At 37.0% G+C, this 12,797-nt stretch overlaps 1 long non-coding RNA gene across 8 annotated transcripts; it reads right to left on the bottom strand.

The window, feature by feature from the left end:
* Window positions 1–5,247: 5,247 nt before the first annotated feature.
* On the bottom strand, window positions 5,248–7,899 carry LOC113287501. 8 transcript variants are annotated; one of them, XR_003330119.1, is made up of 9 exons: window positions 7,780–7,899; window positions 7,627–7,670; window positions 7,400–7,519; window positions 7,219–7,291; window positions 6,845–6,928; window positions 6,671–6,745; window positions 6,443–6,511; window positions 5,940–6,306; window positions 5,248–5,489 (listed from the first exon to the last, which is right to left on the bottom strand). It is a non-coding gene; the product is annotated as an uncharacterized LOC113287501 (long non-coding RNA). The 8 variants fall into 8 exon arrangements; XR_003330118.1 differs by having other exon boundaries at window positions 5,940–6,065; window positions 6,176–6,306; window positions 6,845–7,519; XR_003330114.1 differs by having other exon boundaries at window positions 7,017–7,519.
* Between the last annotated feature and the right edge of the window lie 4,898 nt (window positions 7,900–12,797).

Genomic DNA, 12,797 nt, shown 5'->3' with positions numbered 1-12,797 from the left:
TTACTTTAAATTATAATAACAACAATTATAATTACGGAAAATAAAAGTAAATGACACAACAAGATTTTGTTAACGAGGAAACCGCAAATGCAGAAAAACCCCGAGACCTTGTCCAGAATTGAATACTCTCGGGATTAAGCCGTTATACAAAATCAAACCAACTTTGTATAGTTGAGACCAAGCAACTAAACCTATAGTTCACCTAGTTCCGTCTGTATTCCCACGCCTCCAACTTATGAATAACTCACGTACTTGGAACAATTCCTTTGGTTCGTATTCCAAAAAGTAAAGGAACAACAAATCTGTTTGGTAGCAACTATTTTCAACCAAGTGATGTGAGTTCGACAAAGGCTCTTCTGTTTTATCTCAATAAACTCCTTCGTCAGGTTCTTAGATCTATCTTATTCTTAACTACCAATGGTAATTGTTAAAATTTTGCAATTAATACTTTTAATCACAAAGAATTGTATTAATGTCGATCTACACAACTAATCAATCTAATCTACCACAAGGATAAATCGATTATAGTTGGATCCTCTATACCGAAAAAAGTATTGTGCACAGCAAAGATTATGAACCCCAAATCAGAAATCTTCAATATCTTCTTTGTCCTCAAATCTTCTTACATCTTCAATAAACGCCTGCACACAACTACTTGAATCTCTTGTTATCAATCACACACATAACAGAGTCTGTTAACAATGGATTATCACAAGACGTATGTAGATCTACAAACAGTCTAAAGATCCATGTCGAAACTTCGATATAGTTTGAGTGAATCTTATATCAGAAGAGAAGATTTTCAAGCATAAACAAACTAGGTGCAATCAAAGTTCAACCACCGTTAGTCAATCAACTCAATCGAAAGCACAAGATAAACTGCAATTATCTAGTTTCCCACCGACAGTACTAATAGAGCTTCTCAATCCCGAAGAAGACATAAATTGGGCGGCCGTAAGAGATTTCGCCTAATTAGGTTACTCTCCTCTTCGAATATGCGGCTTCACCAGTAACAACACAACCGAGGAAGTTTGCTGTCACGAAGGATTAGTTTGCTAAAAATGCAAACTTCAAGCATTATAGACAAGGAAGTTTGAACACCAAGGAATTTCCAAAACCGAAAATATTCTCAAGATATGCAATATATTCCAAATTCGGTTTCCGTAATTCTTGGAAATGCTCTGTCCAAAATAATGACCGAAAATTTCTTTGAAAAATCTTCAACTAGTAAATGCACATTACTAATTCTAATTTTCCTAAAATAAAATTAAAAACCTTAAATAAAAGATTTTTAACTTATTTATGTTTCTATCCTGAGATTTTCTTCCTTTAGCTATTAAGGAATAACTTTGAACAATTAAAGATAAGCGTTACTGCACATGTTCAAAGTATGTCGACATCCTTACTCTGTAAGTCCTCTTTCATACTTACAATCTTGAAACTGATTTGCCACACTTCTAAACAAATTTAGAATTGGTTCATCTGACTTTCAAGAACTATGTGATTGATCAAGAACACTCAATCACCGTTCATGGGTTTAACGGTTCTACCAAAACAAGTTTCGGTTCTACCTCCATGTGAGTATTATGCATAGTCACACTAGATTTCCAAAATTCGGTTGACTAGGTACTAGGATCGGTTCCCCATATATATATAATATCTAACTTGAATGTGTTGCACATGTCCATAGGATCGGTTCCCCTTTCTGCTAAAAACGTGTTGCACCTCATACAAGGATCGATTCCCCTTTGTGATATGTTGCACATCTTAGTAGGATCGGTTCCACTTTATCCAGAGTCGGTCTTACACAAAATCACAAACTCGATCATACCATCTCAGGTGATTACTTAAGATCGGTCTCACTAATAAAAGTCATACCAATACAAAAGTCAGGCCTTTGTGAATAGTTTTACCAAGAACACAAACAAGTCATGAGCGGTTATACTAATCACACATATTGGTTGTTCACAAGATATGCAATGAATAACAATACCAATAACGCCTGGCGATTTCCTTTTCGATTCACAAAACAAGTTCATGAATTTACTTCCTTAAAACACGTGTAAAACATTGTTTCCTAGGGTGAAATCTTCACTTCATACCCACACATACTCACAATAACATTTAAACGATTATGTCGATGTCTTATCTATAAAGTTTAATGGTTAAGCAATAAACCTCGTATTGAATTCCTTAATACTATGTCTATCTAGAGTGTTCATGCTTCGCAGTTTTGTTTTCAATATGCACGACTTGAAGGATACGTTAGGGAATGAAAAAGTTCAAGTCAAATATCATTAACCTCAAGTGGAAGGATGATGGTGTCGTTGTAGCTTCTTACTTCTTCACTTCTTCAAGTCTTCGCAATACTTGTAATGTCTCATATCCTAATACTTTCAAGCTAACCTATACGAAGTTGACTCTAGTACGTAATCAAGCGACTCTTTAAATGATTTTTGATTCACTAAAATGTGACAACCAAACTTGACATACCAACGCTTGGTGGGTTCAACCGAGCTATGCTCTAACAACTTCATTAAGACTTGGAGTAGAAATACATTTGGTAATGTAAGGAAGGAGGAGTTACTGAGAAGATAAGGATTTTGAATATTGCTGAGGAAAGGGCTGCTCTTACACCGGCTCAAGTTGAAGAAAGATATGACTTGCTCAAGACTTTGAATGAGGTGAAAGTTACAAGAGCTAGTATGGATTATCAAAGAGAAAAAGTAAAGGGCTTTAGAGATGGAGATAAAAACACTCAATACTTCCAAAAAATTGCTAATGCCAAAAGGAGAAGAAACTGCATTACCAAGTTGGAGGTTGACGATGTGGATATTTTCAACCAGGATGTGATAAAAAATAAGATTCACTATTATTATACAGACTTGTTCACTGCTAGGTCTCCCGTGTTTCCCTCTTATAACAGTATGGAGTTTAGGAGGATTGATTCGACGCAACAAGTGTGGCTATAAAGAGTTTTTGATGAAGATGAGGTAGTACAGGTAATCAGAAAGTGTGGTGCTAACAAAGCCCCAGGTCCAGATGGGTACAATTTGGAGTTTTACAGAGCCCGTTGGAGTATTCCGAAGAATGATGTAATGGCTGCTATTAATGAGTTTCACAGCAAAGGCAATTTGGATTGGAGATTGAATATGTCTTTCTTAAAACTCATACCAAAAAAAATAAGACTCAGCCACTGTCAAGGATTTTAGACCTTTGAGTTTGATTAGCAGTTTGTACAAAATTCTGTCAAAATTGTTAGCTTAAAGACTCAAAGTGGTGATGTCGGGTCTGATTTCCAATGCTCAGGGTGCTTTCGTTAAAGATAAACAGATTGTTGATGGCATCTTGATTTCCAACGAATGCATTGACAGCATATTGAGACAAAAGAAGTCGGGAATTATGTGCAAGATAGATATGCAATAAGCCTTTGACAATGTAAGTTGGTTATCTCTGTTTTCTATTTTGAACAAAAATGGCTTTGGTGATAGGTGGATGAGGTGGTGCGTGACAGATGGTCAGTTTGCAATCTTGATAAATGGTGGAGAAACAAGTATGATCAAACCCTCAAAAGGTATATGACAAGGTGACCCTTTGTCATATTTCTTATTCCTTCTAGTAGTAGAAGTTCTTTCGATTCTTATTAATGAGGCAGTGTCTCATAATAGAATTAGTGGTTTTCAAGTGGTGGAGGAAGGAACTGTGGTGTCACATTTACAGTTTGCTGACGACACGATTATTTTCTTAGAGGCTTCTAGAGTTGAGGTAAGAAGATTGCTTGTTATTCTTTTAATGTTTGAAGTTCTCACCGGCCTTAAACTAAATTTAAAAAAAGCTTCATGATAAGCATTGGCGCGAATGAGATGGTGGAAGATTTGGTGATAGAATTGAGATGCAAGATTGAATTTATTCCAGTAACTTATTTAGGTATGCCTATTGGTGCTGGTATGAGGAGTGTTGTTATTTGGGAAATAACCATTCAAATGATGAAAAAGAAGCTTGCTCCATGGAAAAGAAAATATTTGAATAAGGCTGGGAGAGTGGTTTTGATCAGAAGTTCTCTTGAAAGTTTGGCAGTTTATTTTATGTCTTTACACTACCTCCCTGTTTCAGTTGAAAAGAGGTTGAACAACGCTATAATGAGGAAATTTTTATGGGGTGAAGATGAGGATACAAGTAAGATGAGATGGGTTTCATGGAAAGGTGTTTGTAAACTTAAAAAGAAAGGTGGTTTGGGGCATAAGGAGCTTAAGACTAGTTAATAAGTCGTTACTAGCTAAATAGCATGTGAGATTCTGGAAAGAAAAATCTGCTTTATGGAGGCGCATTGTATGTGAAAAAACAAAAGCCGGGGAGGGTTTTTTACTGCCTTTGCAAGTTAATGAATCTGTTGGTAGAAGCTTGTGGTTTGCTATCTTGAAGTGTAATGATGTCTTTTTTGATGTTATGTCTATTCAGGTGAAGAACGAAAGATCTATTAGGTTCTGGCACAACTGGTGGAATGAGAAGAAATCTTTCAAAGAGAAGTATCCAAGGCTTTATCGAATCAGTATGGCTTCAGTGGCGATGGTTATTCAAGAAGGCTTTCAATTCTCAAGGGTACTAAATCCGACAGAAAGGATAGATTTACTTGAAATTAAGCATGATATACGTAACGTGAATCTGGTGCAGGGGGAAGAAGATGTTCTGGATGAAGAGGGTACAACGAGGGCAATTCATAATAAACTGGCAGATTGTGAGCCAGATTGGGATGGCTATCTTATCTTGTCAAGCAAGCATGTTCCTCCAAAAGTTATGTTCATATTTTGGGTGTCTCTTCACAGATCTCTACTAACAAGGAGCATGCTGGAGCATAGAGGGGTTGATATCCCATCTAATTTGTGCTTGTTCTGTAAAGTTGTTTTGGAGACAATCGAACATCTCTTTATACATTGCAGCTGGGCTTCTCAGTTACGGGATTTTTTTTGTTTCTTCTCTGCGTGTGGGGTGGGTGACGCCTTGTGACTTCAAAAGCTTCATGCAGAGTTGGAGGATTGTATGATGTTCTAAAAGGAGGAAAATGGTGTGGTATTTAATTCCTTTCGCTATCTGTTGGGAGTTGTGGAATGAAAAAAAAACAGTAGAGTGCATGGTGGAAGACCAAAGTCGAAGGATGAGTTGGAACATGCGATTAAGCTCAATATTGTTTTGTGGAGCTCTTCTACGGACGTTTTCAAGTATTGCTCTATGAATCAAATCATTAATCAGTGGGAGGAAATTATGAATGTATAGTTAGCTGTTTTGATTTCAGTTTGTTGGTCTTTTGACCATTGTATATAATCTGTACATACTCTTTTTCTTTTAATATAACCTTCCACTTTCAAAAAAAAAAAAGTCAAGTTCCTTACCCTTGATTTTTGTCATAGACCAGAGTATTTAATCTTTAATGCTCGTTCAACATGATCTGGACTAGCGGTATAGGGAGGGAGAATTGGCTCAGTGTTGAATGTCTACACATGAAGCAACCAGAGTATAGTTAGTTAAATGGAGTATTGAGTACCGAAATACAGATCAAACTATCAGTCACCAGGAGTTGGACAAGCCTGTGCGAGCAAAGAGTGACCAGTTAGCTGCTTAATCTCAAGAGGCCATATAACTTGTTCAACCCCAGGGAGTATAAGTTAAAGAACATTCACAAATTACTATCAACATAAGGACTGTCTATTATTCAAGCCTACAACTGCTCAACTATTTTCACACAGTACATAAGATTGTCCACCTTAATAAAGGTTGTTACTAGCTACAGACCTTTTGTCCCTAAGAAAAGTAGCAACTTGACACCACATTACCTTGCGAATAACATCAAGCTCATAGAGTATAACTTTAGGCAGAATAGTTTCTTAGCCATGGACACAACACTTAAATAAAGCAATATTTAAGCAGTATGAACATAAAGCTACCTGTTTCTTTGAAGGACTGCGTCCCCATGAAAGTTGGAAATTTTAACATCAGCAAAGCCTCCTCTGCACAAGTCCCGAAGCCAGCATATGCAATTGAAACAACGAAATTAGAAGGCAAAGCCTCCTCTGCACAAGTCCCGAAGCCAGCATATGCAATTGAAACAACGAAATTAGAAGGACCACGAAGCTTCCAGTCAGAGGTTGCAGATGAACTAGGTAAGACTAAATATGTTTACTTATTATCGAACTGAACAAACCCACGGCGTTTTACGACAAGTATCTTCACATGAGATAACTCTCCAAATTGGCTAAAAACTTGTCTCGAGTTTTCGTCAGTGACATTAGAGTCCAAATCACCAACAAATATCTGGCATTGTCAAAAAAAGGTCAGTCTTATGTTAACAAAATGAAGTTTTTTAAACAAAATTAATGCTCTCATGCTTAGCAAGTCAACAACAATAAAGAGAAAGTGAAAAGGGAAGTTTCGGAAAGAAAAATTGTACCTGGCTAGAACCAACGTCAATTACTGTATTAGCTCTAGCACTTCTTGCAATTGAATTCAAGAAGGTCCCCTATATCACCATTTTTTACTTGTAAGAGAAGAAACATGGGGACAATAGCCAACTCAGAACACTTGGCACTACTGGCGTGGAATCGGTGATGACCTAAATCCTAGCATAATATTAAAAACTGAATGTGCAATTTGTTGAATGATTAAAAGAAAGACCTACTTCATGTTTTTTCTTCAAATTCATGCCTTGGCCAAGAATATTATTAACTGCAATAACATCCAAGTCATGTAACACCTGCAAGAACTTAACCAAGTAAATTTATAGCATACACAATGATCAACACACTCAAATTAGATTATATAAGCCAATTGCAATACAAGAATTTGGACATACCCTTTGTAAATCTGTTGGTTCTCTAGGAAAAACAAGAGATCTGAATGTCTAGACAAATTCCTTTAACGAACAAGGCCAATAGTCCTAGTAATGATACAACATATCAATAAATCATGCCACTACAGATAGAAACGTAAGGAACTAAATTTAACCATTATGAGAAAAACCCAACTAGAAAGGAACAATTTCCCTAAGCTGACCGACTCCAGATGGGATTTGAAGAAGATTAGCAATGGGTTCATGACGAAGACAATCAACCCATTGTTGAACAAAAGATTCCCATTGTTGAACCACAATTAGTATATCTTTAATTTAACACAGCCCATATGATTCACATTCGACGAATAAACTGTAGATGACATTAGCTAAATTACATTGAAACCAACAGAATGTTGACAGAAGATTAATGCTTCTCCACCATTTTCAATCAATGTAATCTTCAATCACCTACTTACTCCTCCAATCAAAACAAAAAACAAAACCCATATTCAGTTACAAGGTATGATTCAAAACTCTACTTTCAGATTCAAATATATCACAAAACTAAATCAGAACCTTGAGTTACATCTAATGCTGATTTCATTTCTCACAGGATGATAGGAGTAACCCTAACTTCAACACCAGAGTAACCATCTTTAGCAAGCTCTCTAGCAAAGAATACTCCTCAGCAACAAACTGTAAATCAAAATCGAAACAATTGATTTCAGCCTCAAAAAATCACCAAAAAATAAAAAAATAACAGAAATTAATGATACAAAAAGAGGGATTGAAGGAGAATTTACCTTCCATTTCTCCTGAAAAAACCAAATACATCATTCAACAACACCTACAAATCGCAACCAAATCAAGAACAAAACCCTAATTTAAATGAAACCCTAAAATCTGATTTAACAAATGATGAAACCCTAAAATCGAAAAAACTGATAATGACTTACACAGATCGAAACCTTAAACTCGATGAGCAGATGATTGAAAATCAGTTCTCCAAAGATCAGATGATTAGTCTGCATTTGAGAGGGAAGAAAAGAGGCGCAGGAGGAGAAAAGAAAGATAAATGAAAGTGAAAATGAAAAGTCGAGAGAAGAGGGAGAAAAGATTATCTAGGTTAGGGAAGGGGAGGAAATATCCTCTAGTTCAAGGATTCTTGGGTGGAAAAACAATAGCAAGCATGTGAATGGCACACCTAAAAACTTCATTTGTTACGACCTAAGTGTGACCAAGTGTGTGATTCACATGCTATAAAAATTTCGTAACGGTTGATCTATGTTATGAATTATTGAAACATTTGTAATGGCTCATAAGACGTTACGAATTTTAGTTACTAATCCCAGAATTTGGTGTAATGGATGCTCATAATTACCAAGTTAGTCCGATCCATTGTGCAAAGGTGCACAAGTTTGTGTCAAAATCCGGGTTCTAACTAGCATGGCAAATATGCAACAACAGCATGCGCCAAATAAAATTTGGGCATGGCCAGGATGCATGATGCGCCTAAAGATGCAAGTTAGGCTGAATTGTGGATGCAAGGAAAAGGGAAGGACAAAGTAGAGATGATGCATAAGAGTGGTATGAGGTCATTCTTGAAGAAATCTTCATGAAAGCTAAGCAACATGAAGCCTCAATTTGAAGGAGTATTCGACTAAGTGTCAATTATATTATGCTTCCTTATGGGAGTTGCGTAAGAATGTTGATAGTTAGAAAAATGCATGTGGCAAAGTGAATTGAAACATTGGAGACAGTAGGTTTTGTCTCATTCCTTGTTTGTTGCTTAAATTCAAAGGTGAAGTCACTATTGCAAGGCTTGTTGGGTCTTAGAAGTGTGCAATCAGTTGGTGCAGGTATTTTCTAAGTTGAAATATACTTTCGGTTTAAGGCGTGAGGACCTTGGTGTTAAAATAAAGTCTCTTTATGCAAGGTTGTAGTGAATGAGGGTGTTTGAGATGAAAGTTCTTGTCTCTTTCGTTCAAAATAAATCTAATTCACGTTGTAAGATACCACATAGCATATTAAGTCGAAATATGCAATAGGAAACGCTGAAATTGAAAGAAGCAAATAGACGAGTTTGCTGCTGACAGTTACGTTGTAATGCGACAACATATTGGCGGCGGTGACATGGAGTAACGCAACAAGAATGAAGAAGTATGCCCATCAAGTAAAACAAGTTAAAATTGAATCATAACTTGGAAGAACTTGATGTTTTTCCGTTACATTAAAGCGTAGCAGTTTGAAAGAACAGTGAGACCCATTGGTTCAAAGGCGCGTGAAGAGGATACCTGATGTGATTTCAAGTTGTTGTAGTAATAGGTTCGTTGAGACTTGTGAAAGCAATATATTTTAGACTTATAAAACTTAAAAAATAAAGAAAACTTATTGCAAAATTGATTTCAAGATATTAAAAATAACCAAGACATTGATTCCACTATTACACATGAATGAATGTGGTAAATAACCACAAACTCTAATTATCTTTTAAGTCCCTTATTTCTTAACTCACAAATAATCAGGCAAATTCTCAAATATTAATTGTATTCCCTAAGCATAGACTATCAATTGACTAAACAAAGTATAACCTATCAGATTGAATCACAACTAATTAAGAAAATTACGCAAACAATTTAAAACTCTGCATAAGCAGTGATTGAGTGAATTATAAATTATAAATTAGAGAAAATAAAATAGTTACCAATTATTTATGCGTAAATAGCTTATGGGAGAATTAACTCATCATCATGTTGGAAACACGCTCAAAAATCATTTTTATTGCTCAAAGGGTTTACGAATGATGAAAATGGGTGAAAATAATTAAAACCGGGTTTGTAACAATTATATTTGTTACAAACCGAACTGTTACAGGGAACGATAAAACCTAACTGTCGTTGTTACTGTAGCAAAACGACTGTCTTTGTGGGTATTTTGTTCTTCGTGTTCTTGGACAGCAACAGAAATGGTGACTCTCTGCAACTCCAATTTCTCGCCTTTGTGGTGTTCAAAACTCTCCCAAACTCTTCATACCTCCTCTCTGGTGCCCGAGCACCTATTTTATACTCAACAGGGTCATCCAATCTCTACATTAACTCCGGAAATCTCTTCATAACTCGCCAGTGAAAAAAATATTCTCGGGAATATTTTCTTCCCTATTTTACCTCCTCACGCGTTGATTCTCTGCCAGCACACTCTGAACAGGTCAATACACGTTCCAGAATGTTGATTGAGTCATCAGAACATGTTCAAACTCTCCAAAACCCGTGAGATATTCTTCCCGAGAAAGTGTTGCTCTATTTACTTCTACGCGAGAATCCAGCCAATTTTAATCGATCAAATCACTCATGATAGTTTTGTTGGGACATATCACAACTACCCAACAAATTTCAGCCCTTTAGTCTACCCAGAACTCCTTCAAACTTCGATCGAAAATCACACAGTTTTGTTCTTCATTTTCCCGCCAAAATGAAATTCAAAAGAATAAGATGGGTGTCAAGGATGAATTTGGGATATACATAGCCGTGGGTGTTGATGATGAATTTGGGCTACGCATAACCTTGGGTGCGCCTTAGCCAAATTTGGGTTCTGTATAGCAAATGTCCTTCAGGGTGCCTTTAGCAGTTTTTCAAGCCGAATTTTCCAAAAATGTTTATTTCCCAAAAATACCTACAAATACACAAAACACCATACAAAATCGAGTACCAACATAGAGAAAATTGAGGACAACTTAGACAAAAAAAATGTGTCTATCAATACCATGTCCAAGTGACGGTGGGATGTCCCGGGTAATCCTAAGTCATAACTATTCCAAACTCATGCATTTTAATTGTGGTGTTGCATTGGTTCTTTGGCATACAAATGAAGTAAGTATAAGAGGGCAAAGTTTGAAATTTGATTTGGAGGTCAAATCTAGTTTAAGTCTTGTTGTGTTGCTGAGTGCAACAAAAGATATAGGTTGTGGCGTATACCAGAGTGGTATGAAATCATAGTTTGCATACCTTAAGGCATGACATGTTTTGGCACGGGCACAACATGATTGAAGAATAAGGCCAAGTTTTGCATAAATCCTGCTATGTTGCATGGTGCAACTAAAGCCGAAAGGTGAAGACAAAAGACTACGACAATAATCTGTGTGATCAGTTGAGATGAATTATTTTTTGTGTACACTTAGGCACAAGTGATTCACGCGAAGTGCAAGTCTAGTTCAGGGAATTGGTTAGAGGAATTTCGGTGTGCATTTGGGTGTTGATATACAATTGGATTTGGAGTTGGAGCGTAGGATAACGCGGTAACAAAAACACAAGTCAGTAGGATCATGACAAGGCGCATAAGCTCAGTGCTCGGTAGCATACAATGCCAAAGAAAAAGTATATCGAGTATACTTGGTTACGTTCAATGCGGACGTTAAACAGAATGGGTGGGGAGGCTTGTTAGCGTCCTAGTCAGTGAAGCGCAACGATGGCGCTTCACTGCGGTCAGTGGCCTAACCGATGAAGATACAATATCCGACGATGTAGTGCCATGACGGCTGAGACAAGAAAATCTACTTGACATGTGTAACATTATGCGATAGTGTTGTATATCTTTTATTTAGAGTTATCCCATCTCAATGAATGGATTAATGATGCAATATAAGTCATGGGATGACTTATGTATTGGCCCAAGGCTTGGCCAATGCAAGTGCAACAGTTACTTGAAAAGGAAGAAGCCGTGGAATGTCTGTTAAAGAAGGGCTATCCTCGCATGCCAAAGGCGTTATTATAGTGAGTTGCTCGGTAATGTGATGCAAGTAAAGCTTATGTCTTGTAAGCCAAAGTCATCTAAACTATTGGAAGGAACTTTTGCATGTATTCATGATAGTTGGTAGCATCCAAGAGTGTATGAAGCATGGCCTATTCAAAAACAACGCAATGATGGGGCATAATGACGCAATGGCCTATTGGAGCGGTTATAAGTTGGTTATGAGCATCACAAGCATGCGAGATTAAGGAGTTGGCTTGAGATGGTTATAAAGTGGCTTTATAACCGAGTTTGGCAAATCCTAACCACCAAGCTCAAATATGACATAAATTTGCTTGATAACACAAAAGGCGATAGTTGAAAAGCATGTTGGCGGTTAGGGAAACTACCTATGGACATGTGGATGTTCATAGGTTGTGCGGACAGTTGCAGACAATTTTGGCCTGATCCTAGGATGTATAAATTGTTTATAGAGTTAGTCCATGCGATGGACTGTTTGATGTAATCTTCATTCGTGCAATAAAATGGGATATGTTGCGTTACGTCATTGCGTTCACTGTAATGCTAATCTTGTTGAGTTTTTTTAATTTCATTAATGCATGACAAACCTCTTATGGTCATGGGAGAATAAAGAAATAGAGAGAAAAGAAAATAGACTTCCATTCCGTAAGGCCTTCATAATGAAAACATATGCATGCTTTGGTGTAAGCATGCAAGACTGAATACTTATACGTGAAGCTGATTCATTGAACACAGAGTATTACGGGGCATTATCCCAAAAATAAAAATCTAACTCCTTTAAAATCCTAAGTCATATGAGGCCCCACGTCACGCGGTGACGGAAACTCTCCTCTACATTAAAAGTGAGCACCACCCACCTCACAAAATTGCTCTAAAAAATCTCTCTCCTCACCAGCATTCGGAGAAATTTTCTGTTTTAGCTTCAAACTAGGGTATCACCCAGGCCTTCGACCTGGGATCAACCTCTCGTGCGCCTTCGGCGCGGCGAACGTTAAGATTTGGCCGCGCTTTTGGCTTGATAAGTTCATAGCGACATATACTGATGTAGAGTTTTGGCATGGGCTCAACCTCTTATTGCATGCATACTCATGCATAAAACCATTTGAGAAATGAAATGTAATGTACGGTTGTATTGAAGGTATTGGATTGGCAACAGAAAATTATAAATACTCATGTGGCATGCGATAGTGCCAAAGGACACATAATAAGT

Source organism: Papaver somniferum, chromosome 6 (assembly GCF_003573695.1).
Source record: "Papaver somniferum cultivar HN1 chromosome 6, ASM357369v1, whole genome shotgun sequence".
NCBI classification, from domain to species: domain Eukaryota; kingdom Viridiplantae; phylum Streptophyta; class Magnoliopsida; order Ranunculales; family Papaveraceae; genus Papaver; species Papaver somniferum.
The sequence above is the reverse complement of the archived record's forward strand: the minus strand, read 5'-3'. Positions and strand labels throughout refer to the sequence as shown.